Source organism: Megascapheus bottae, chromosome 13 (genome assembly GCF_031878675.1).
Source record: "Megascapheus bottae isolate mThoBot1 chromosome 13, mThoBot2.hap1, whole genome shotgun sequence".
NCBI classification, from domain to species: Eukaryota; Metazoa; Chordata; class Mammalia; order Rodentia; family Geomyidae; genus Megascapheus; species Megascapheus bottae.
In genome coordinates this window covers 26,158,258-26,186,202 of record NC_143521.1, presented here as the reverse complement: position 1 = coordinate 26,186,202, position 27,945 = coordinate 26,158,258, and the positions used below count along the sequence as shown (strand labels likewise).

Sequence of the window (27,945 nt, the reverse complement as noted above, 5' to 3'; positions counted from 1 at the left end):
ATGATTAAAATCATGCACCATTTGTCTTTCTGCTTGGCTTATTTCACTTAATGCTTTACAGTTTTGTTTTGCCACAGATTGAGAAGATTTCATTGTTTTCTTTTTGTAGCTGAATACTATTCCATATTTTCTTTATTCACACATGCCAATGCTACCCTGATTGATTCTATACCTTGATTATTAGAAATAGTATCACCACCATCCTCCCTACAAGAACCACGGATATTGTAGAGAATGGAAAAGCAAAACATTTCTTTCAATGCTCTTTTAAACTCTTCTCTAAAATCCTCCCTTGTAGCCTGTGAAGAGATGGGGGGAAATATGTCATTTTTATCCTGAGGTTATTATCCATCACTTGAATGAAATAATTTGCATGGTCATGTTTTCAGCATGGCTGCCTGTTCAGTGGAAGGACACCACAGATCTCAAGCAGCAGAGTCGCATTCCTTTAGTGTCACGTTGTTACTTAGGCTGTTCTCTGGATGACACTGTGGGGTTATTGGCTCTCAGCCAAACCTATCTTGCTGAAGTTAATGATCCCCCATTGTTAAAGATCTATGTGTGCCTGAAAAATTTAGAAATATGTTCAGCTTTATGTCGCTATTATGCTAACATATGCCCTTCCCATTTCTCTGCCTTCCTGTCTCAGTTTTGAAGGGGCCATTATCCTTTCAGTCCCTCAGTATCTGCCTCAGGTATAAATAAAGTTTCATTTAGCTATCGAGTCATGTGGTTTATGTTGCTAGACAAATGAAAAATCAGTCCTTGTACTTTGATCATGATTTATCTGTACATATCATTATAAATACTACCCGACTTTTTTTAACTTTAGAAAAACATAGACTGTTACCTTATAACAGAAAATCAGTTAACATATTGTTTTGGCATCTCTAGCTTCACTTCCTTTAACCCATTCAGGGATATACTTATTTTAGCCGAGAGCTACCGATTCTGAGAGAACCAAACTCCTTTCTTCTGAGTCCCCAGTCAATTCATATATGCCTTTTTGTTCCTGACACAATCCCAATTCATCAAGATCTTTGGATTCTCAATCCTGTTTTCTGTCCTGGCCCACAATCACAGTGAAAAGCCAAGAAGTATTTACCTGTTCTCTCTTCATGTATATTTCTTTCCATTACTGCTTTTCACCTTCGGAACCTCCTATTCTTTGGCTAAAATCTCTCAGGTTCTCACTTTTCAGTAACAGCTTTCTGTGTGCTCCTCACCTTTTCTTCTTGAGAATTAGCATACAGTATTTAGCATGACTCATATTGTTACCTCTGAGTCACTTTTGCCAAGCTTTGATTTACTTTTTTATTGTTCATTTCCAGGTTGAGTTTTTACCAATAGACATACACATTTCTGAACCCAGAGCAATTATTTTGCTTCTCACAAGACCTCAGTGCGATCTGACCTCCTAGATTTACAATGAAAAATGTTTCGGAATTTAGTCTTCCAGTAGACTGAGATTAATGACTGCTTTGGAAAGAAAGCAACATGTGTTTGTTTTAGCTGCAAGTATACAATGGTTCATGTTACAAAGAGCAAATAAGTAATTTCCAAGTGTAGGAGGTAAGAAGTGGTTTTTCTCTCAAATTGTAGCCTTGCTTTCCATAATGTTAGAAGTTTCTTCTCTGATGGTGAATGTTCAACTCTTGAGGATATGAAAAGCATTACTGAGATTTCAATCTGAAGTTTTGAGGAGAGTTTAGTTTATCACTTGTTTTTAGCTTCTTAAGTGGAACACAAATAGAACCTCTTGTGCCACATGAACCCTGAATATAGAATGCGTGAACCTTTGTTGATTTGCCTTACATTATGAGATGATGGAGGAAGTGAAAACTGTGAGACATTTTTAGTTCTACATCAAGTGCCTAGCAGACTGCTTGAGGGAAACACAGTAGATGTAGCCTGAAATAATGTTTTTACCTTTGGAGATGGTTAGGTATAGTAAGTATGGGAAAACAAACCCTTTCACCAACTTAAAGTGATATGTTAAAAATCTAAGTCTTTGCCAATCATTTCCAGAATAAATAAATAAAAGCACATGAAGATAACTATTTTGACAAATGAGGATATTAGAACCCATATAAAAGATAAATGACAAAGTTTTATTGTAAAAATTTGTTTTATTTAGTTAGATATTTAAATTTAGGTCATTTAAATACTCTGTGCATTGACAGTCTGCAAGTTTTCTAAGTTACCATGAAACCTTTTTTTTTTGTTGCCAGTCCTGGGCTTGAGCTCAGGGCCTGAGTACTGTCCTTGGACTTTCTCAAGGCTAGAGCTCTACCACTTGAGCCTTAGCACTATTTTTGGCTGTTTTCTATGTATGTGGTACCGAGGAATTGAACCTGGGTCTTCGTGCATGCTAGGCAAGCACTCTACCACTAGGCCAAACTCCTGGCCCCACCATGAAACCTTTTTATTTTAAGTTCTATTTCCAGAAGCTTAATATACATTAGTACCTAGCTAGCAAATAGTACCATGTTTCCTAAATGCATATTATACGAGTATAGGAGTAAGGCTTTGTTTTATCTTCACGAATATTCCGTAGATGACTTTCTCAGCCTCCTGAGTAGCTAGGATTATAGACGTAAATCAAGCGCATATGAGCTAGATTTTCAATTTTCTTTCATAGATTTTAATGTAAGTTAAATTTATGTACATTTAGGGCTCATAAATCCTAATTAAACAGTCAATAGACAACATGATATACTGATATGGTAAAATTTTGAATATCTGAAATGGCCATTATTTGATGTGCTCTACGATCTGTGCTGTTCAGATACTCTAATAAAACTTTTTGTTGAAAGAAATAAAAGGTTATTTTACTTTATTTTTTTTTTTTTACCAGTCCTGGGCTTGAGCTCAGAGCCTGAGCACTGTCCTTGGACTTTCTCAAGGCTAGAGCTCTACCACTTGAGCCTTAGCACCACTTCTGGCTTTTTTTTCTATATGTGGTACCGAGGAATCGAACCCGGGTCTTCATGCATGCTAGGCAAGCACTTTAACCACTAGGCCAAACTCCCGGCCCCTAAAAGGTTATTTTAAACTCTGTAGTTTGAATCACCAACTGAGAGAAAGTTGAAGTTTCCACTTGTTTATCATTTGCTTCTGATGTGACTGTTTACACAATTATAGTTTAATTATCAAAATGTGAACATTAATATCCATTGGGTCATTATTTTGAACCAAATTTAAAATATTACTCAAATGTCAACTACTTTTCCGTGAATGTAGTGGGAGACTTAATGGACTAGGGTAAGTTATAGTTGGAGCCATTTAAAGTTGATGTGTGTGTGTGTGTGTGTGTGTGTGTGTGTGTGAATGCATGTGTGTGTGTGCATTTCCATGCTATTGTTTACTTCAGAAAGTAGTGGTGATAAATCTTGACAAGCTTCATAATGATTGATACAAAAACTATACTTTTTTTTTCTTATTTTAGAGTACATTTTAACTGCTACCATTTCAGAAAAAGAATGCCATTGCTATTTTAAGAACTCATAAAATGTTTGCACATTTTATTCCTAATGATCTTATTCAATGATCATTTCTATATTCATATAGAAGAGGACAGCAAGTAGTCAAATGTGATTATTCCACATTAAAATAGGAATGGCATGGCATTCCCTGAATAATGAGAATTTGGATTACTTGCAAAAGACTTTCCTTAGTCTTTAGCATGAATAACAACCTATTATGGAGAGGAAATTTGTCTTTTGGTTTGATCTTAGGCTGTAGTATAAATTTAATCTGTCTTATTCTGTCAACAGCAGTTATAGATTATCCACTCATTGAGGGCAGGTTCATTTCTTATTTATCTTTATATTCTTCAGCTGAACATGTATCTGGCAAATGTACAGATACAATAAATATTTGTCTGCTTACTTTGGGGAGGGCACTATGATGTAGAAGAAAAGCAAGGGACTTAGATGGGAGTGCTTTGATTTTTCAATCTGTAGGTTGAACCCTGACCACTTTAAAGTGATCACTATTACATTTTTCATTTTTATAGCCACCTATTTGGTCACTAGGCTGAACAATTCAAGTGTTTGAACACAACTTTGCTTATAGGCCTGAGCCTTGTATTGGATCTGATAATCAATAATGGATGTTTATAAATGTCCAAGGTTAAGTGAATTATAAAGATAGCAGATTTTTGAAATAAATCTTTCAGATAGTTGTTAATCAGCTCATGAAAATATTTACTCTACTAGTCTTTTTGTAGACATTAGTTTCATAATTTTGTTTTGTGCGGACTTCCATTTTGTGCAAGCAAAATATTTGTTAGGTTTGAGTTTTATTGTAGTATACTACTTGATAATCAGATTAATACTTGAAATACAATTAATTTTTAGAACCTAGTATGTGGCCATTGTAATTGATCAAACATACATATATATATATATATGCATATACCTATATATAGTCTAAAAAGCCAGCCTATATCAGATTACTTCAGAAATTAAACATTTAGGCACTACATTTTAATACCTATCTGACCATTAACTATTTCTAGCTGTAATTGTCTTAAAGTAAAAATGCTATGACATTGGATTTGGCTCAACTAATTTTTAACTCTGTGGCGTTGATGTTTTACCAAATCTCCTGAAAATCAGGAAGATTAGTACTACTTAAAACAACATTGTTAAAATTTTAGTGAGATACGAAGCACAGAGCACAGTCTTTGGGCCATAAGTTGGACTATATTAGTTATTCTAATTGTTCAAAGATGGGTTTATTTTAGGATTTTAGATGACTGTGTCCAACAACATAATATTTTAAGAAATCATTAAGGGTAACATTAGAGGTTAGCATTTTGGGACATAACATTATTAAAATATGTCAGTGAATTCTAACATGTTATTTCTATTTTTGTTTTAGCAGAAGAAACATTATTGATTTGCTCTTGAATGATTTTTAAAGATCACTATAACGTGCAAGTTATTAAAATATGGACAAGATAAGAACCAAAGTTCAGTACCTGAGACTGCAAAAAAAATTTAAGCTATAACTTCATAGCATGTGTCTAGCATGAGTGAGGAGGAATTCAATCTCCTCACATTGAGAGGGATAGGAGACAATGGTGAAAAGGATATTGTTGATTCATTTTAATCATATGCTACTTTGTTCAATGGCACCTCCTTTAGAAAACTACTTAAAGACCAACAGAAAATATGAAAGAACAAGAATAGACAGAGATAATCATCAGTCCTACCAGTAGTAGGAAGGTCTCCAGAGGACTGGAATGATGAGAATGAATTATGAGTGGCACCAGTGACTTTTGCTTCTAATCCTATCTACTCATTAAGTTGAGATCTGAGAACTGAAATTCAGTCATCCTAGGCAGGAAAAAGTCTATTGGAAGAGATAGAGTGTGAGACTTGAGTGAAAAGGTTTACAGATAATGCCCAGGCCCTGAGTTCAGGTCCCAGTCCTGGCACACATGCATGCACACACACAAATGAAGAAAATTTTAATTGTGGTACTTTAGCAAATTTACTTATTACTACTATAACAATGGAAACACTTGTTTTCGACATTTTAATGTAATTAGACATCCAGAATCATAGCATTACTTAATCCAACAGACTAACAATTCAAATGAGATAATGCATGTAACTATGCTTAAGAAAATACCACTTGGAACTTTATATCTTTGCGATCATATGGTTAGTGATGAGTAGTTTAAAACTAAGACAGTAAGACCACAAAATACTCTTTGCTTTCTAATTTGTTTGTCTTTTCATGTCCATCTGTATCATGGGTCCTTATGGTCCAAAAAAGGAACAAATATCAATCTGGAAATACTTTCTTTTCCACTACTCACTTTCCAATGGTTTATATCAGGCATGTGTGGGAAGAGAAAAGTTGGCTGGAAGAGAGTGAAGTCAGCAGTCTGAGAGGAAAAGTTTCCTGGAAAATGCTGGGCCTACTGCACGTCTTCTCAGTGGTATGTGACAGGGCCACCTGGAGCTAACAGGTGTCTGGGGAAGAAACACATTTTAAGTCAGCACATTGCTGACTGAGCAGCTAAGCTTCTGTTACTTAGGAAAGGGGGTGCTGTTACTTAGGAATGGTAAACCACCAGGACTCTGCCAGAAGGCCTTAACATAGCACTTGCCACATGGAGAATCTTCCATTACTGGCAGCTGTTCTTTTATTATTGTGTTTCCTGTATTGTATTTGCATTCTTTTAAATTATCAGCATCCATCCCAGTTTGATTAAAATGAAACAGTACTTTGTAAAACTCTCAAATGTGATTATTGTTTTCTTCTTACTCACAGTGGATATGTTCCAAGACTCTCATGGCTACCTGAAACTAATTCAGTAATTTTTTTTCCCTAGATGAACGTACTTTAATCTAGAAATCAAGAGTAAGAGATTACAGCAATAAATAGAATTATAAGCAAGGATGATAATAATAAGATATGTAGGTGTGTTTTTTTAACCTATTTTTTTGTTGTCATCCTTCTGATAGTGATTGATCCTGAGTGACTGTAATCACAAAAAAAGCACACATCTTGCATGAATAAGTACAGCAGTATTTCTGAATTTCTAATGTGGGTTTAATTGCACCAGTGATAAAGTTATTGTGGTGAGAGATAGATTGTTTCAATTAATTTGCATCTTTTCATCCCTAGTGTGTTTTCTGAATTTCTCAGTTATAGTTACGAGAAATGCAAATTGCTGTTCATCTCAACCACCTGTCACATAGAAGTTGTATAGCATTATAAGTTTACTTATTCATTTGTCAAAATATTTATTGTGAAGTATAATAATGGGGAGATTGTTTACTAGTATGTGTGATGATGCCTCGAAGTTTGTCAGCTTTGTGGATCTTTGTCTGAAATTTCTTCTTAAGAAGCAGAGGACAATTCTTGAAGAAAGCAATTGTAAAATTTGGCCAAGAGGAACTAAATCTTGTCAATCAGATTATTTATTTACAGCACCAATATCTGGCTCAAACAGGTATTTACTATAATTAGACAAGTAAACTGAAAGTCCATTTAGGAGTGGATCAGCAGTGAAAATTGGCAGAGAAAAGTCCTTAAAATTGACACAGCACGGTTCAAGCTAAACCTAGGAATTACCAGTTTGTGGCCACAAAACTAAATCTTTATGACTTCAGTGGGTGGATTTAGGTGGCTGTTCTTTTTCCTGTGATCACTGGCAGAAACTGAAGTTAGGGAAACTTCCTTTGACTCCAGATGAGAAGGAGCCATGAATAATGAAGCTAACAATTGACTGTAGTGATTCACACAGGGATTATGATTTATGAAACTGTGGGAGGTGGGGTGTGGGGACAAAAGACTACTTCACAGTGTTGGGCCTTTATACCTTTTCTTTAAGGTGTTGTATTTGTTTCTCTCTACACATATTTTGTTGTATTTTATTTTTCTCTAAGAAAGATTCCCTCGTAACCTGCTTTTTAAAGTTTATCTTTTAAATCAACTTTAGATTAGGTAGTGCTGCCCTCCCATCCAGATAAAGTGATTCTATGCATTTCTTTCTCCACAGTGTTTTGTAACTATCCAGCTACCTAACTTTATTTCCCACAAATATGTAAGATACGTAAAGCTGGCATTTTGTGTCTATTACTACATCCTACGGATCTAACCTTCCTCCTGGAACAGGATCAATGTTAAATAATAAATGAATAAAATATTACCCAAAGCTTCAGAAATACCTGCATGGTAATTGATAATATCTTGGGAGGAATATAATGGAATATGCAATGCTGAGGAAGTAATTAAGATTCTATGCTATTACAGGGCTAAATTGAGAGCACTGACACAGAATAAAGAAGCAAAGGAAGTTCTGTTGCGGGGGGGGGCATTGCTAGATACATCTACTGGGAAATTTGTGGGGACAGAGTCTCCTGCATGAAATTAACCTCCCATAGCCTGTTTCCTAATATAACACAGTGATTTTCTTTTCCCCCTTTGAGACTGGTGTCAAGATCAAATGTACTGACATGTGCAGAACACTCAGAACCATGCTGTAAAGTGTATGATCATATTTTCAAATATTTATTATCTTATACTTTAATCTTACATTCTTATCTTATTTTGAGTATATTAAGTGCTCTAAAGAGATAGAATATCAATTCTGGAGCCTGTTTGCTTGGGTTTTAATTCTAGCCCTACCAGTTGCTAACAACTAACTTTGGAAGAACAAGTTTGTTTCTCTTCAAAGTGGCAGAATAATTACACCTATTATTATTATTATTATTATTATTAAATCACAAAGATTAAATCACTTAAAAACTAAAAAAGGGTTTAGAACAGTGCTTGATGCATAGGAAATGTGCTTTCAGATAATTACGACATAGGTAAAGACACTCCATGATGATTAAGTTGGGACCTCAGATTCTGTCAGCTGGAGTAAAGTCATAGCAGGAGGCAGGTTATGTTGAGAAAGTGGAGTCTTATTTCTGACTTACCATTTGGTTGTTGTTTTATTTGCCCTCTCAATTTCAAAGTGTTAAGATGGATTGTTGAAAGTTCTAAAAAATTATATCTTGTAGAATTATGTACTTAGATATTAATATATGCTTTTATAACAGACATTCATTTCCTAATTATTGCTAAAATTCATCATAAATTCATTATCTATTTGATTATATTAATAAAATGTAGATTATCCCTAATACTATTGCAAATAGGATTTTATATTAAAGACACCAAACAGGCTTTACGTAAGCACTTCTACCTACCTATTCTCATTGAAAACCATGCAATCTACTTAGTTGAAAGAACATGAGTACAATAGGATAAATTCAGGGTTTCTGTATCGTTCTTTCCCTTTCTCTTTTGAATTCACTTGAAAAAGTCTGTCTGTGATTCTTTTTTTTCTCATTCTGAGACCATGGGCCACCCTATATTTTTCTTTTATCATTTACTATCTTTAAAGTTTTCTCTTCTTTGTGCATTAATAGACACATTTAGAGAGTCCTATTGCAGAAAGATGCCAAGCAGAATATGAGCAGTTGGGCTTATGAGATGGGTTGTGAGATGGGCAGATCTTATTCAAGTTGTCATTAAATAGAAGGTTACTTTCACCTCAGTGAGAAGGTACAAAATGTGAAGGATATCAGAGGATAGAAGGAAGTTTATTCCAATGCATATCCGCTTAGTTAGACACTATTAGTATAAGATGTTCCTCCCCCCCCTTATATGTGGGAGTGGCCCAAGAGATCTGGAGCTTAGAGGCAAATTCGGGCTAGAATTACAGACTTTTGGCATCTCCTAGTAGAGGCTGAATCTAGATAAAGTATATGGGTTAACTTTCTAAGAGACAGTAATCAGAAAAAGAAAGTGAAAGGAATAATCAAAGTGTTTCAAGGAATGGTCAAAATAGTTTGGAGATTAAGAAAGAGTGTTCTAAAAGGTTTCATTGAAATGTCAATAGTGTCTTTTTCTAGAGCATCTTTAGAGGCTTTGTGGTACAGAGAATAATTAGAATGGCTTGAAAACTGAATGGAGGATAACAAAAAAGCTAATGTGCATGGTTTCCTCAGTGGATGACTTTTTCCATGATAATCAATCCTCAAACACTTGATTCTGCAGTTGAGTCACAAGACAGGAAAGTTGATATACATCTACTCTGAACTCAGTGAGAAGCCCATCAGGACTGCTTTCAATGTTGGTTCCTCCTTTGGTAATGTTTTGTAAGTAAAGTACTTATCTGTACTATATTCATCCCCATATTAAGGTAAAGGAAAGAGGGCAGTCAACTGATTTTGAATTCTCTTTGTTTTTAGTAGAAACATTGATTTGACTTTTTTTAAGCACATGTTTTCTGGCAGTGTCACTGGTTCTATAGTGCTTTATACATTATCATTTAGAAAGCTTTTATAATATGATGGGCATTATAAACTAAAGTGTTATGTATAGAAGTGAGAAACACTAAATGAAACTTCTGTCTGAAGAGGGAAGAACAAAGAATGGATGAATGATAGGTAGACATGAGTGTTGAAAATCATCTTAGAGCCAGTCACTTCCTGGCCACCAACATTTTGCAAAAAGTGATTGGTTTCCACTAGATCGGGTAAGATAAGATCACTCAAAATGAGACCTGATTAACTTTAGATCATACATGACAAATCCTAGTCCTTTTGCTTCAGACCATCGCTATTGTCAGTTTGCCTGCCTTTCTATTGAAGTAATTGAATATTTGAGTTATTTGATTCATGATTATTATGATTCTACTTGTTGGCTTTTCCTTAAGCAGCTTTAGGGAAAGAGTGGACTGGTATATGGAATTTCTGATATTCTGGATTGTCTGAGGATTATTAATAAGTTTACATTCTGTGGGTGATACATATAAGTCTCTGAATTGAAATATGTAGCTTCCTTCTAAATGATCATCTTTCTTTCCTTTCTTTTAAAACCCATGTCTCTAAGACCTTTCTTCTTTGAAGTGTGATCAGTAAGGAGGCTCCTTGTAGCCTGTTCTTTGGTGAGTGTATGTTCTACTGTGTTCTACACATCATGGAGGTAAAAATTCTTACCATCAAGATTCTTCTTTATTTTTTGTATTAGATGAACTATATATATACATATTATGCAATAAGAATTTTAAGTGTTATTTATGTGAAATAGAACTTTTATGAGCATATGTCACCATTATGATAGCAAATTATATTTGATGACTTTTTTAGCTCTAAAATATAAGAAGCAGTGAATATGAGAAAAACAGGACCTTGTGGTCTGCCTTATTAACTTTATGGAAGAAATGATAAATTCCACTGATAATTCCTTTGAAATACTATTGTCATATGAAGTTGTTAATCATTGCCTAATCCAATAAAGTAAATTAGAGCTAAGTTTCCTCAATGTGGTATATATCAAGACTATTTGTCTGATGAAATCACTCTTGTAAATCTGTCTGGGTCTCAATTCTGCAGACCATTTCAGATAAACAAGGCTATGAATTTGATTTCCTTCTTCAGATATTACATTAAATGTCTTTTGCTTGGCATGTAAATTCATAGATAGCTACTAAGTTATTTTTCCAAATGAAAAATTTATTTATGCCTTTACATTTGTGCTTGCAATTTAAAAATATTTTATATGATTATTTTTATAGCTAGAACTCTGTCATTTATTTTCCTTGTAATGTTTTCTTTTAATTATAGTAGTGAAGAATAGACTTTTGAAAGGTTAGGTTTCTTTGCATTATTCATATATATATATGGTATACATATAAATGTACGTGTAATGTATATTTATGGTGACTGCTATGTTAACTAAATTCTTTCAAGTTTAAGTAACTGGAATAAATAAGCAAAATATTAATGTCTCACATTAACTTATATTTTAAGGTTTTAGCTTTTTGAATATGGGGATCTTGTGACTATTTAAATATTCTTTCAATAGACAGAATCAGCAGCATTTTATTATGTAAGGATGGTCCTCATTGGTCTCTGTTCTTTGACACAAAGGAAAAGCACTAAATGTGACCAGAAAGAGCAGAATAAACAAAGTCTTTGTCTTTGGTCTGGATCACTACCATGGATAATTTTGAAACAGGCTTCTTTTCCCGTGACTGTGGAGTATACTCCTAATCTATGCATCAAATCTTTTGCATGTTGAGAAAGACCATAAAAAAGCAACAACAGAATTATCTGCTAGCTTAAAATATTCAGCTGTAACATAACCAATACAACTGAGCAATTCTGCAGGTATTACTGTTCTGGAACTAGCTCATGGAATAGCATTAACTATTTGAATAGTCAACATTTTAAATATATATTTTAAAAATCTGGTCAGTAGTCATGTCGCTAGTGCATTCAGTGTGAATAAGTTCTCTCTGAGAGCTGAATGATATTGTGTGTTTTTTTTTTTTGCCTATAAAACATATATAATGTAACAGGGAGAAATACAGAAACACAATAAGTTCACTTCGGAGTCGCCTGTGTGGCTGTGGTGTACACGCTGGCCCTGGTTACTGAAATCCTGTATTTATGCTGTTGTTAGTTCTTTGGAACACTGTACTTCCTCCTTTCAGCCGATTGATTTTGAATTTTTCAAACTGATTAATGTTTTCATTTGAATGGTAATGCTGACTTAACAGAAGATGTGATCTTTTAATTAGCAGATGCTGAGATTTGCAATGAGGCTGAACAGTAATTAGCATTTGTTCTTATAGTGCAAGAGTGCAAATACTGCAGCCAATAAAGTTATTGTGCCTACTTTACACTGCCTTTTTTGATCGAGGGTAACATTATTGAAATACTTAATCACTGAGGTACTCAAAATCTTGCAGCAAATAGAAAATTCCTTAAGAAAAAATATATTTTTAGCTATCATACTCTTTGTGTACATATATACTCTATTTTTAAGATTTATCTATATATTTCATAATGGAACTTAAATTTTATTCCTGTGAAGGTATAGTTGTTACTGATATGCAAGAGTGTGTATCTGTGTATTGTTCTAAAAAAAATCAAAGTCTTGGTTCTCAGAATTTTCTTATTCCACTGCTGTTTTGAGGATCAACCTAAAATTGATGAGATGCAACTAGAGATAATAGAATGATAATTTGAGAACTGGGATTTGTGGGTTTGCAAGAGATGAAGGAGAATTTGGGAAAGGGTTACACTGATCAAGTCGCATTATACCCAGAAACTGATACGTTGAATTGAAACCTCTTTGTACAGCTTGTTAAGGTGAAACTATTTGTACAACTACTTAAAGATAGTAAAACATGGGATTTGGTTTCAAGAAAACTAAGATTCATACTGCAATAATTTTAAATTCATTACTTATTAGCTCAATGCTCAGTGTCCTTATGTATAACATAAATTCATAATTTTTGTGAAGATTAAAATGATATTTTTAAAGAAACCTCAGTAAACACATGATTAGCAGTAATTAATTAAAAAAAGCATATGAAGTACATGGCTTACACTTAATAAGTTATTGATTCAAATAAAATGTATTTTTCAAATAAAATAATTGTTAAATCATTAACACCCTTAAAAATGAGTATATCATTATGTCCCAAACAGGCATGTCTTTTCCCTATATAATACTGTGTTTTAACACCTTTTTTCATACAAAATCATAGATTTTTAATAAAATCAAATTAAGAAAATATCCATATCCAATACATATATATATGAATCCATACGTATGTAGTCATATATGTATCTATAGATAAACAGGTATTCACAATCAGATATCTAAAATATGAAGGCAGCTTTTAAAGCAATCATGGTAGAATTTTTCTTTTTCTTTTTTTTTTTTTAGAAAGTCATTTCTGCATCTGTTGTTAATTGTTTGATTTTTGGTGGTACTTGGGTTTGAGGATCTCACAGTCATAGGTTTTGTTGTACTGGTTATTTTTAAGGTAAGGTCTCGCTTTTGCCTAGGGCTGGCTTTTGAATGAGGACTCCCTACTTCTGCCTCCTACTTAGCTGAGATCACAGGCTGTGCATCACCATTCCTGGAATTTTATTTTTTTTTTAAATAGAAATTCCTTCTTCAAGGAAACTTATGAAGAAAAACCAGATCCTCTCTAAAACTAGTATGGGGCAGAATGCACTATATACTTTTTATTTGTTTGTTTTTGTTCTGTTTTAAATGTTTCCCTCACAATTGTAAGAAAAAAGTCAAAGCAGGAATAATGAAATATTCATAGAGTCTTGAGGCCCTTAGTCTACATATACAACATGGTGAATATTTTTAAGGCTCCAGTGGTAGACAGAAAGGTGGTACATAAGTGGTCAATGTTTCATTGCTTACTAAATATCAAGTGTCAATGTGATGAAACTTTAGGTTTAATGTTTAAAGAGAAAATTATTGCTGATCCCTAGTGCCTAGAGAGATCAAGTCTTATTTGTAAATCTGCAACCCCACATCTCCCAACAATGGCTCTTAAACAAGCCCTAAAGTAAATGCATTTACATTTGTTACTATGGACAGTGCTCTCCCAGGAGACAATAAACAGAACATGCAAAGCTTTGACTACACAGAATGATTGAATGCTAAATTTCTACTTCTCCTGCTTTCTTCCTGCCTACTTAAATGCAGAGACTAACAGAATGAGTCAAAGTAGATTTCCAGAAAAAAAGTTAAAAGCCAAACTCACAGGAAGAAAACAAAACCAGAAATACAATATTTTATTTCCTTGAGACAGTTTAAGTGGTGTTTGATTGTAATGAAATTTTAGCATGTAAGGAGATAGGATTCCCATTAAGGAGATTCCCTTCATTCAATAAGTAAAACCAAATGTGACACTGAAAAAGATATTTTTCACAGTAGAATTAGAAAACACTTAAAAATAAATTCTTGAAGCACAACTAGCTGTGGTACTGTATTCAAGTTTATTAAATAAAATGTCTGTCTCCTTGATTGTGCATAATTGGATACCACTTTAGTTTTCAGAAATCCTAAGTTAGAATTGTCTCTGTTTATTTGTGCTTCTTTAACAAAAATACATCTGAACCTGGCTGCTTATAGGTAAAGGAAATTTACTTCTCCCATTTCTGTAGTCTAGTAGTCTACCATCAAGAATATTTGATGCCTGTTGAGAGGCATGGTCTTGCCTAAGATGTTTACCAGTTGCTCACCCTGGAACAAGATGAAAAAAGATGCCCTCATTGTGGAAAGAGTGACCAGAGGAGCAAAACTATTTCTTCCTTGAGCCACAGCTCCACTTTCACTTTTCTGGTGGCTAATTGGAGACAAGAGTGTCACAGACTTTTTGTGTGCAGACTGGCTTTGAACCACGATTCTCAGATCTCAGCCTACTGAGTAGCTAGAATTACAGGTGTGAAGCCACCAGCACCCTTTGCAGAGCTATTTTTTGAAGCACCTTTTATAAGGCACTGTATCCCATATCTCCTTGCCTTGCCACCTCTATAGTATCATAACTGAATCTTCCCTTCCAAAATTTGAGAGAGCATACACATTCAGGGATGATTTAACAAACGGATTCTTTCCTGCCTGTCAGTAAGCAGGAGCTTCTGTACTCAAGTTTGTTTGTTTGTTTGTTCATTTTTAGGTAAAGGGAGTCAAATCCAGAACTTCATTCCTAGCTAACCAAGCACACAGCCATTGTGCTTGTGTCTAACGCTTCAAAAGGTATATGCTTTACATTCCACCTTCTTCCAATAGTGCTTCAGTGAGTATATGTAAGGCAGATAGAGAGTCTGTATTTTTTTTCTGCATCTCAGTATGACTTTTCAATATTTATATATTTACTAACTTAAAACTTTGTTCTGGTATTACATATATGTATATGTATATGTATATAATGTAATTGAATAGTTATAATTACATTTTATGTGTTATTTGCACACACACACACACACACACACACATATATATATATATATATATATATATATATATATCTGTGCCAATAGTTAAACCCAGGACTACCACAATTGCTAAACTATATCTGCAGTTACTACAAACACTTTTTTCTTTTTGACCAAGACTGGGGCTTGGGGGCTTGAACTCCGGGCTTGGATGTGCCCCTGAACCTCTTTGTGTTCAAGATTAGTAATCTACCACTTGGGCCATTCCGCCACTTTTGACTTTTTCTGAGTAGTACACTGGAGATAAGAGTCTCCTGAACTTTTCTTCCTGAGCTAGCTTCAAATTGCATGCCTCATCTTCCTCAGTAGCTGGGATTACAATCATAAGTCACCTGCTCCTAGAAAAACATACTTCTTAAGCCAATTTTAAGAACTTTCAAAGGTTATATATAGCTACATAGATGAAAAATCATCTTTTGCTCACATCGTTATAAATATATTGTAGATTCCGAGGTTAACAATTTGTAAAAATAGTCTGTTGGAGCAAATATAATTTATGTTGGTATCTAAGGAATAGAAATAGAAGTCAGCCAGAGCAAAGAAGGACCTGAGACTCTTATCTCCAATTAATCTCTAGGAAAACAGGAAATGGGGCTTGGCTCAAGGGTCGGACAATAGCCTTGGCTGAAGAGTTCAGGGACAACACCCAGCCCAGGGTAGGGTGATAACCTTGAGCTGAAGAGCTCTGGGACAGCACCCAGGCCTAGTTAAAGCCCCATGACCCACCAAAAAAAAAAAAAAAGAATAGAAATAGAACTTTAGGCTTTTGTCACTATTCCTAGTACTTGGTGGTTGGAGCTTAGGCAAGAGTTTAAGGTCAGCCTGGCTTACGTAGTAAGACGTGTCTCAAGAACAAATAAAACAAAATGAAGAAAGAAAGGGGGCAGAAATAACTTACAGACAAGCTGTACAAAGATAAAGAACTGTTTTGCTAAAGATAACAGCAGTTTGTAATTATTTTCATATATATTTAGGATACAGTTTCTAAAAGTGATTATATATTTTGACAAAGATTCCAGGAAACCTGGAATAATAGGCAAAATCATTTTGACAGAGCCAGGAAATTAATAACATCATGGATTCTTAACTTAGTCACAGATATATTAAATTTACCTCCATCGATACCCTGCTTAGTCAGATTACTCTGCAAATGCCTTGAAAATGTTATTCAGATTTTTTACCTGATATTGTTAAGAAACTATTTAAAACATATTTTGTTGAAGTTTATGTTTCATAATAGATCGAAATTACTATTTCTATTACTATTACTGCTATTTTCCATGATTTTATTATCAGAACATATCTGATTAAGTAACCCTTTCTTAACTACCTTTTCTCTATTGTTCTTTGAATACAATTCCATGTAATAGCAGGTGCAGCAGGTCCTGTCTGCTGTCATCCTTCTCCTTATAATGCTGCTTCTTTTATGCCTAGTCCCTTGTCTCCACTTGTGATTTTTTTCCCCTTACTCTCAGTATTCACATAAAAACTCTTGTCTTTACCTATGATAAGTTCTTTCCTCCTCCCTTCCTATTCTGGGTGGGCTTTTTCATGATATTATTTGTATGATTATTTGTTTAGTGTCTGTCTCCCTGTGCCCATTGTAACTTTAGGAAAATTAGAGGTTTTGCCTATTATGTTACCCTGCCTTTAATCCATTGTGCCACAAAAGACTACTAGGCATGTTGATGATGTTCAGTAAGTAGTGTTAAATGATATGAGTAAATGTCTTTCAGACCAATTATATTGTGCTCCCATGTTTTCTGAAAATGAGTGGTAGTTGCCATAAGAATGCCTATTATCTATTTGAGAGTTTTTACACCATTAAACCTTATATTATCTCCTTGATTTATATTTCAAACAAAAGCCATTTATCTTTTTCTTAGTGTTACGGTGTATACACATTATGTAAGCTTAAATTTAGGATTAATGCCTATCTCATCTCACCAGAAAATAAAAACAATGTCTAATTATGTCACTGAGGAATTTTTCAGAGAAAGAGTTGTATGTGTTTTTCATGAACATAGCAGTGCAGAAAATACAGAGACTCCTAGTGCAAAATGTATCATTGCTTAAAAGCAATTGGCCAAATTCTCCTTAAAATACTTAAGAGATGTACTCTTCTTTGTTGGGTACATATGATGTATATGATTTTATTTTCCCAGACTCTCTTTATTTTTGTTAACATTTCATAAATGCACATGCATGTATTTTTTTAAATTGGTTGTGGGGCTTGAACTCTGTGACTGGGCACTGTCTCTGAGCTCTTTATCTCAAGGTTAGTGCTCTACCACTTTAGCCACAGCACCACTTCTGGTTTTCTAGTGGTTAACTGGAGGTGATCTTATAGATTTTTGTTCCCTGGATGTCTTTGAACAGTGATCGTCAGATCTCAGCCTCTTGAGTAGCTAGAATTACAGACATGAGCCAACAGCAACTGGCACACACACTCTTTAAAATTTTTATTTTTCTTTGACATTAAAATATAACAATTTTGGAAGTTGACAATCTGTTGTTTACCAATTCTTCTACGGAAGGTACAGTCAGAGATCCTTCTTCTAAAATCTAATCTTTGGTGTTAACAAGTTAGTTTTTTTTATGCTAAGCAAGATTAGCATTGTAAGTAGCATGTACTAAACTGTAGTGACATTGAGAGGATATAGTTTCTAATGAGTTACTTCATTAAATTCCCTCTGAAATAGGTGAAGCTAAACATGAATATTTGTGAGGAAGAGTTCAATCCATGATTTAGTAAATATACCATGCTCCTTCTGTATACTGGAAGCAAGTGTTTAAATATTGAATCAAAAGGGAAATAAACAGAAAACATCCAAGTATTTGTTTTGGTACCAGTAGATTATAATTACAAAGTCAGTCTAGATCTACAGTCATGTTATTTTTCCAAATGCTTCTTCCACAGAGTTGGACATACTCACACAAGGCAGACATTCTGGTCAAGGGTGACTTTGACATTTTATACCTTTTTTGGTAAATTGAAGAATACTGCTATTGTTGAGAGATCCTAGGCTCTAGACACTCTCTTTCTTGTTTTCTTCACTGGACAGCAATGACTAAGGTATGGGGAAATTATCTAATATTTCCTACCTTTTAGAGAAGTTTCTGAATAAGAGAGGCATTTTCTCCCTCTAAATACACACATATACACATACACACAAGTATGTATGTATGTATGTATATACACACATACATGTATATTCTGGTATCTGTACATATATATGAATATATTAGAACTAGAAAGGCTTTTGTTTTATGCATACATACATTGAAATATATATATATAATATATATAATAGTGGTTTTACCTTAAAGCCCTCTTTTTGTTTTAAAGAAAAACAACATGATATCTATTTGTCTCTCTTGCTTCTAAAGGGAAGTTGTATGCATGTCAGTGGGAATCATGTCAAATAATATTAAAATGCTCTTATGGATGATTTGTGAATGGAGCCATAGGATTGACTTTTAATATTGTCATTGTAAAATAAGTTAAGGGACATTATTTCACTAGAGAATTTAATAAAGCTGGGCACACTATTAGAATTGGTTTAAATTCAATTTTACTTTATTATTAAAACTTTCTTGATGAGATATTATCCTCAGACTCAAGAGGTAAATTTGTACTGTAGTTTTAATACAATTCAGTGACAGGAGGCAAAGACAGTCTCTGTTGCTTTCAAAGCTTCCTCACTTTTCCAACCTGTCATATTTTATGGGGCAAAAGTTTGTATTCCATTGACTTCAGTGTGAGACCTTTAGCTGTGAGAGTTCATTAGCTGACTGCAGTTAAAATGATTTATGTAGTACTAAACATAATGAAAAGGGAGAGAGAGTATTTTCTACTGGTCAGAAAACCAGTAGAGTATTGGAGAATGAAGTTGTATTATAGGATATCTACTCTCTGGATATTATTTCCCTTCTGAAAAGACTTTCATGATACAGATGCTCCTTTGATAGATTGTAAATGTCTTTTAGCCAGTATGAAGGAAGGTATGTAATTATTCAATGAGCATAAAATTGATGTTATTCTTTATCTTTCTAAATGAATATATTCATGTGTATATGTGCATTATGTTCTCTATGTGAGTACAATTTTGTAATGCTAAGAATATTAAACTAACAATCTTCTTGGGTTATGGTGTAATAATAAAATAAACTCATAAAATTCAGCCAACTAAGACCAATTCTGGATTCCTTCATTTGGAGCTGCAGAACCCTGAGTTATTAAGTGAGATGACAGATGGAATCAGCCTGCATAAAAACACAGTCTCAAATGAATAGAACCTATGGACTCCGGAAGAGATAGGATGCTTTTAGGGACGAATGATGGTTAGGTAAAAAGGAAGACATATAAACTTTACCTTAAATACCTACCATAGCATGCTGATGTCAACTTCATGTTGGTTTTGTGCATCTTTCTACTTTCTACTCTTTTTTGACCTATCTTTACTTATCCTGTGTGCGTTATGTTTCTATTTTAATGAGTAGATTTCTTTACAAATGCATCAAGAGCTTATTAAATAGTATGCAGTTTGCCTTGTCTTCCCCATTTCCATCTTATTTATAGTAGAAAAATAATTGGTCTGAAAACTGGTGAGGGGGCTGCTCAGGGGTCAGTGAAAGGACAGCACCTGGTACACTTTCTTTCTCCTCCTCTTCTCTCTGAGGCACATTCAATTTGCTTCTCTTTTCTTTGCCAGACGGTCAAGGACAGCTGAAGGAAAAAAAAAATCAAATAGACATGTGAATTGTTGCTATTACACATGTAAGGTTTTTAACCTCTGCTGAACTTGGACTAGGGCTCAGCGAATCCTTCCCCTGTCTCTCAGTCAGCTCCTTCTCTCATCTGTCATGCTCTTTGTTATTTACATGAGCTATTCTTTTCCTGAAGTACCCTTTTAAAATGTTCCTCTTCAGATAAAGCCTGGTCATCCTTCAAGACAAGAATTGATGTAACCTCATTTTATATAGCTTTATAGCTTGGATCTTTGCTTCTTCTCCCAGTCTTGTCTCTGGTACAGCATATTCCCTTCTTTTCTGTGGTTGTAGAACAGCACAAGTATCATCATCATTGTCATCATTGTTTATGTCTTTTTTTTTTTCTTATTGGAGACCATGTGTATGCCTTTTTAGTTGTTGCTTTGCCCTTTTCTTGGCACATGGTTCAAACTAGGTTAAGTCTGCTAAATGAATCAGTTCCCAGGAATATGTTACTAGTTTTGAAGTGCCGTCTGATAGATGAATGAATGCCAACATCTTAACATTTGACACAAATGTCTTGTTTATAATTGCATACTTTAAACACTTCGCTCCAATAGTAATAGCATTGAGCACTGAAACAGATGAGAGGGTGAATAAATAGTTCAAATGACAGTTGAGCTTTCTTCCTTTCAGATAGGGACAATAAGATACCTTCAGGCAAGTATGTCTTTTTTTAAACAAGAATTTTCAGGTTGTAGATTTTGTAATGTCTGTGATAGAACTTGTCACAGTTGGTTAGAATCTGATCTGTATGCTACAGATTACATTAGCTTTCTTTGTCTTTCTTTCCCCTCCTTATCCTTTAAAACAAAGCAAAGCAAAACAAAACTGCTCTCTGTTGCCTCCTAGCTATTGCTCTCTTCTGTGTAAAATCTACAACTCTCTTGCATCTCATTTTCAAAGGCCACTTGCCAGCTGTTGAGGCAACAGCTGACTTTTGCCATACTGTAAAAGGGTGGAACCTGTGAGCTTGGTTCACAGCTGCCAAGCTTCTGATTCTTTTCCCTCACTGCCTTGAAAACCCAAGTCCCTTACTGCATAAAATATACCAGCTGCTCTCTATCTTGAAACAGGTGATCAGAGAAGAGGTATTTTGTTTTGTTTTGGCTGTATTTTTTGGTAGGATGATTAGTAGTAGGACTAGTTATTAAGGAAGCTGGGAGGTACCTGACAATTTACATAAAATGTCAGGGCGAGTTCAATCATTCCTACATGGCTACATATTAGGGACTATTAAAGGGTGTGCTTTATGATTTTATGATTATTTGTATGTGCTCAGGTTTCCTTGGTTTCAATATGTCTGTGTACATACGTGTGTGTGTGTGTGTGTGTGTGTGTGTGTGTGTGTGTGTGTGTGTATCTTGGGAGTTGCTTTAAAGAGATTCAAATCTAATATAAATTTTATGTTTTTTTCTGATTTTAATTTTGTTGTATCCAACAAAAATAGATTCACTTTAACTTAAAAAGATTTATTATAATAACTATATTATTATTATTTAGTGGGTCATGGGGCTTGGACTCTGGGCCTGGATGCTGTACCTGAGCTCATGGCTACCTCTCTACCCCTTGAGCCACAGCAATATTTCCGATTTTCTAGTGGCTAATTGGAGATAAGAGTCTCACAGTCTTTAGTGCCTGGACTGGCTTTGAACTGAGATCCTCGGATCTCAACCTCCTGAGAAGGCAGAATAACAGGTGTGAGCCACCACGCCTGGATAATAATTATATTATAATACAGAATTTTTCCAAATAAGTCTTCAGCTTTTTTTCTTGATGTGTAAATGGGCTGTTACTGCTAATGGGTGAAAATAGAAATGTATTCTTTTAACTAGGGTTATTTAACTGGGTAACAAAAATTAATTCATCATGTGCTTATCAAAAAGTTAGAATTCATTATATGAACCAACATATGAATTTAAAATATTGAGACTAATAGATTATTATCCAAGCAAACAAATATGTAGTGGTATAGCAATGTAAGATTACATTTTTAAAAGAAAATAAATGTTTAACTTTCCTTCTCCATGTTTAGGATTCAGCCATCTCTGACATGGACACATTTGTTTTTAAAGCATAATGAAAACAATCATTTTACAGCTAAAGTAAAATTTATTTACCTTATTGAGTGTTCATAATATTGTGGACAGTTAAGCTGCCGGGAGTTTGGCCTAATCTTAGAGTGCTTGCTTTAGCATGCACTAAGACCCGAGTTCAATTCCTCAGTTACCACATACATAGAAAAAAGCTGAAAGTGATGCTGAGACTCAATTGGTAGAGCTCTATCCTTGAGAAAATCCAAAGACAGTGCTCAGGCCCTGAGCTCAAGCCCAGGACTAGCAAAAAAAAAAAATTGTGGGCAGTGAGCTGCAATCCTAAGGGTGCAATTCTCAGTATAGCACTTAGTGGTTTCATTACATCCTATTGCAATTCAGGGATGTTTTCAGAAAGAGCAGGACTTCTGTTTATGAAATGTGTGCAAAGACATGCATAATGACTTATGTGATGGAGAGGCTAGGGCTATATTTAGGTCATTTCTGACAGTTCATGGGAATTCAACCTTTCAACAAGCACCAACTGTAAATCTTGGGTAAATAATTGTCTGCATAAATTTTAGTGGTAACTAAAAATAACAGAAATGGTTCAGATATCTTCCTACTTATTTCCCACCTGTAGCCATAATCTGAAGACTCACATTTAAGTATTGACACTTTTCAGGCTAATTTGAGCCAGTTGTTATGGTTTCTAGGTTAATAATACAAGGACACTTGTGCTATCAAAATTGATAGCTTTATATTATTTAATAGTTTTTCGCAAGTCAATCTGATTGCATCTTTCTAAGTCCACTAGAATTTTGGCTTAACAACCATCATTATTCCCTCTCTTAGATAATAAAAAGATACTAAAGATATTAAATAATTCTCTTTTGTAGTTTAGAAACAATCAAAAACAATGCCACTATGGTAAGCATGGAAGCTATGTATTATTAACATATTTTCCAAGTTGAACGTTAAAAGCAAATACATAGTAAACACCTCTGTTCTCTGATTTTGTCAGGATTTTCCATTATACTCTTTTCTTTCTTAACATGACTTAACTGGTGTTATTTAGCTAGTTAATATCAGACCTGATAATACCTCTGGCTCATCATTCATTCACATCTTAGATATGTAATACCACACTGCATTCCTGTAATTGCTTCCTTGGTCATAGAATTAATAGGAAAGAAATTCTTTAAAGACATCTACAACTATTTAGACCAAAATTACTAAGATTTATAATTCAGAACTACTATTCTATAAACTGTGGGTATCCCTTTACAAAGTCAATGTTAAGAACTTGTTTCAAAGTCATTTAAACACTTTAGAGAAATGAACTGCTAATATGTATGAAGTTTAATGTTCAGTCACTGAATTGAAATGTGCTCACTAAATTACTTACTTGTTTTTGTGTCTTCAGCAGTCACATTACATGCTATTAGTTGGTAACATTTTTGTCTTTCTTATAGATTTTCACATTATTTTCTTTTTTATTTATGGCAGTCTTGGGCTTGGGCTCAGGGCCTGAGCACTGTCCTTGGGTTTTCTAAAAGCTAGAACTCTATATCACTTGAGCCACAGCACTACTTCTAGCTTTTTCCTATGTATGAGGTACCAAGGAATTGAAACCAGGTCTTCGTGCATGCTAGGCAAGCACTCTACCACTAGGCCAAACTCCTAGCCCCTTCAGATTATTTTCTAACGCAATCTCTTTGTGAGATTTTGAAATGCTTCATTTCAGAGAGTTACATTTGACCAAGTATGCCCTAAATTTGGCAAGATAATTATTCCTTTATAACATTTATTTCCAAGTCCTCAGTCTGATTTCCATTACTTATCAAGCAGATAGACAGTGACTTTTTAATTTTCATTGCCTTACCCGATTGTTGCTTGTTTACAGTGCTTTGAAAAGCAAATTTATCTCCTGTTTGACAATTATTTTGAGTTAAGTGGCAAATAGTGGGTTAATATGAAAATACTATGGACTATCATTTGGTATAATTTGATCTATAATGTAGCCTAATGTGATTTGTTTGTGGCAGATGACTTAAAGAGATAGAATGGTGAAAAGGCTGGAGTGTCTAGAGACAATCTTAAATGAAGTTAGAATTAGCTATCCTGTATTTGTCTGAAATATTTTATTCTTCAGCATACCAACCAGTTTTTCTTTTAAAAGCACATCTAATCAATTTCAAAGTGAAGAAAAATAAAGGCTGAGCTAGTTTTGAACATTACTCCTTGAAGTGTACTGAGGATTGGAATTTATTGCATGGTTCCAGCTAAGCAAGTTTGTGGACTGAAAAGATGAGGATGAATTGTGTTTGAATCTGCTTTAGGACAGACCTTGTTTATTGAGCTACACCCTATTTTCCTTTATCTGTCTCTGTGTAAATAATGGGGAGCATTTCTTGGTTGACCAAATTCTATGGGCTCTGCGTACAGCTCAGAGTCGACTAAGTGTAGTGAGTTTGATTCTTCCTTAAACTTTCCTTCTTACTAAGCCTCCACCCCCTTGGATGAAATATGACTACTCTGGTGTAGACAATTGGATTCTTCATGTTTAGTTTTAAATGTGTACATGCTATCTGGAAGTAAAGCAAGAGATTCCTGAAGGATGAAATTAAAGTGAAATTGACTATTAGATATAAAATGACTTTTTGAGGGAGCTTTGAGTATTTTCTGTGTCAACATTTGTAAGGATTAACTGTGTCTAACGACGTTGATCAAAAAAAGCCTAATATATTGGGGAGATTAAAGAATATAGTAATTTTATTATATCTCTTGCAACAGGAAGATTGTAGTAGGCATTGCATAGCTTTATGTTGTCTCTGTGATTTTGAGAGACCCAAGCTCTAGCCTTCCTGTTTCTCCTGAATAATTTTCATTCTCCATCTCCCATCACAAGACAGCTTCCTGAGCTGGAACTAGCTCATTTGTACCTCCTAAAGCATGAAAAAAGGCAGCAAAGCAGGGAGGATGTCTTTTCCAGCCAGATTAGAGTGTTAAATCAGCTATATGCTGTATAGTTGAATAACACATATACACCCCCCCACACACACATGCACTTGAATTTATCTACAAAAAAAGTTGCAGAATGTATCATCCCATTCAGAAAGATTTTTATTTTTAAGAGGAATTGAATATTGCACACATTTAACAGTCAGTCTCTTTGTTCCTCTACTAGATGACTACTATTATGATTTCCTGATTTTTTTTGCAGTCCTGGAGCTTGAACTCAGGGGCCTAGGCACTGTCCTTGGGCTTTTCCAAAACTAGCACCCCATCCCTTGAGCCACAGCACTACTTCTACTTCTGGTCTCTCTCTCCCTCTCTCCCTCTCTCCCTTCTTCCCTCTCTCCCTCTCTTTCTCTCCCTCTCTCTCTTCCTCCCTCCCTCCCTCCCTCCCTCCCCCCCCTCTCTCTTCTGTGCATGTGCTACCAAGGAATCAAAACCAGTGCTTTGCTCCTGCCCCCCTGATTTCTTGAAATGGCTAAAATGTACCCTTTTCATTGTAGGTTTTTTTCTGACAATTAAAGGAATGATAGCTAGCCCTGAGATACAGTATGCCTGAACACATTTGCTTTTCACATCTTCATTTCCTTTATTATTAGAACATTAAAACAGTGGGGGACCTCAAAAAAATTGTGGCCCCATGATGATGAGCATTACCTTGTGATTAGTTTTATTGTAGTTTATTGTATGGATTACTATGCACTTTGCGTTATAATTGGTGTCTCCTTGTCTTTCTTCTCTTTGATAATGCCTTACAAAGGCGGTGCTCCTACCTTATATCTTTATATTTTATATATCATTGAGAAACAGGGATTGGTCACTCTTTGAATTGGAAGATTTGACACAGGGTGATTCATTTCACTGAAACAGCCTACCAAAGAGAGCATCAAACTCTTGAGGAAAAAACCCTGGAATGAAATCTGACAACAGCATTTGATTCAGGGAGATTACAGGGCTGTGTCCTTATTAAAAGAGCAGTTTAATTGGCTTATCTCTGAGCTCCTCATCCTAAGAAGAAAAAGCTCTTTGGAGGCCCTGTCTCTTCAGACTTTGAAAGTTCTCAAAGCTTGATAGTGTTTGGAACCTTTCCTACATAGGAATGTAGTGACTTAGATAGTGAACTTAAAAGATCTCCTATAATTTGCAGCACAGCCTTTCACTGCTTGAAGTACTCTTTTGCTTATTCTTTTGTTATTTTAAAAGTGTACCAAGGGCTTAGAGTTACATAAATTAGGTAGTGAGTACACATTTCTGAATAGTGTCACCTTTGTTTCTCCCAGGTTTCCCATTCCCACTCCCCTCCCATACAAGTTGTATCTATAGTTGATTTCAACATAGCTGCATTTTTTTTTTTACCATTTTTCCCATCATTTCTTTGTGCTCTTTACCCTCCCCCAAACAGATATACTTACATGCAAGACAAAAGGTACAGAAAGCAAAAAGGACAAAAGAAAAGCAACAAGAAGGAAAAACAAAAAGTAAAATAACAAAAAACCTCTTGTTTCCGTACTTGAAGTTCATTTTGATAAACACCATGATTATATGTGCATAGCTATTTGAGCCTTTCTGATCCTCTCCAAAGAATGTCATCCTTTAGTCTCATTGTGTGAATGTCTCAAGAAAATTGGAAATGGAAAGTCTTTGGAAAATAATCATATTAAGTGAAGTAAGGTAGACCCAGAGAAACATAGATTGCTTGGTTTCCCTCATTTGTTGAAACTAGAATGTGCCTATAAATCTTCAAGGGAACAAACTGGATGATGAAAGGCAAAAAATATACTTGGACATGGTTTATTATATAAGACTTGGACTCCTCTTCCTTCCTTCCTTCCTTCCTTCCTTCCTTCCTTCCTTCCTTCCTTCCTTCTTTTCTTTCTTTCTTTCTTTCTTTCTTTCTTTCTTTCTTTCTTTCTTTCTTTCTTGCCTTGACTCCCATTAATTTTCAAAATATTCAGGTTTGAACTATGTCCAGTACATAATACTGAGACTCCAATAGTGTAGTGATTCTTATGTTACAGCAGTTTTGACCTCAATATCTGTGAAAGGAACAAAATATTTTTGGTCTTCCAAATGAGCAGTATATCATGAATGAGATTTTCTTCTCCCTAGTTAATTCAAAAATGTACTGATTCTGTTATCTGTTATTTCTATACCTGCCAATGGATGGATGATTTACACTCTTAGATACTTGGTTCATCAGCAAAATAGTAGCATTGTTATAGGTTATGCACAGAAATGTCAAAAAAACTGTAGCAGTAGTAGTATATCAAAAACAATAAATAAGGTGGTCATTTTATTATGATTATGGTTATATTGCAATTACCTAAACTGGCTTAGGTAACTATCGAAACTGCTGGAGTGGTAGTCAATTGTCCTGTAGCTACTTAATGTATTATCTCAAAACTAATGGTATAGAACCATTTTCTTAACAATAAAAAAAATATGCTCATCCTTGGATAGAATGCTCATAGAGGCTTGACTCTATATCACAATGTCAAGGGCCTTAGTGTAGTTCACCAGCTAGAGTCTCAGAACTCCAGGATCTGATGTTATCTGGAGCTTCCTTCACTCACACACTGGTTTCTCAGCTGTGTTGACTTGAAGGTCGTGTATATCTTGGTGGAGAGTAGACTAGGGAATCTACGCATGGTCTCTCTGTGTGGGCTGTACTTCTCCTACCTTGACAGCTATGTTTGGAAAATGAACATTTAGTGAGCAGGAGATCCAGGTGAAGGCCACAGGTTGAATGGCATTTGATGACCTCACTTGAGGAGCACATCATC

At 34.8% G+C, this 27,945-nt stretch overlaps 1 protein-coding gene across 15 annotated transcripts in view; it reads left to right on the top strand.

Annotated features, from left to right (window-relative positions):
- The window catches only part of Adgrl3 (adhesion G protein-coupled receptor L3), a 685,889-nt gene that overhangs the window by 25,484 nt on the left and 632,460 nt on the right, over positions 1–27,945 (top strand). Inside the window, exon 1 of one of the 15 annotated variants that reach the window (XM_090343512.1) lies at positions 15,018–15,099. The exons of the other annotated variants lie outside the window; for them this stretch is intronic. The gene's annotated coding sequence lies outside the window, so the exon portion shown is untranslated. Of the gene's footprint in view, positions 1–15,017; positions 15,100–27,945 lie in introns of those variants that run through there. 15 annotated transcript variants of the gene reach the window in all.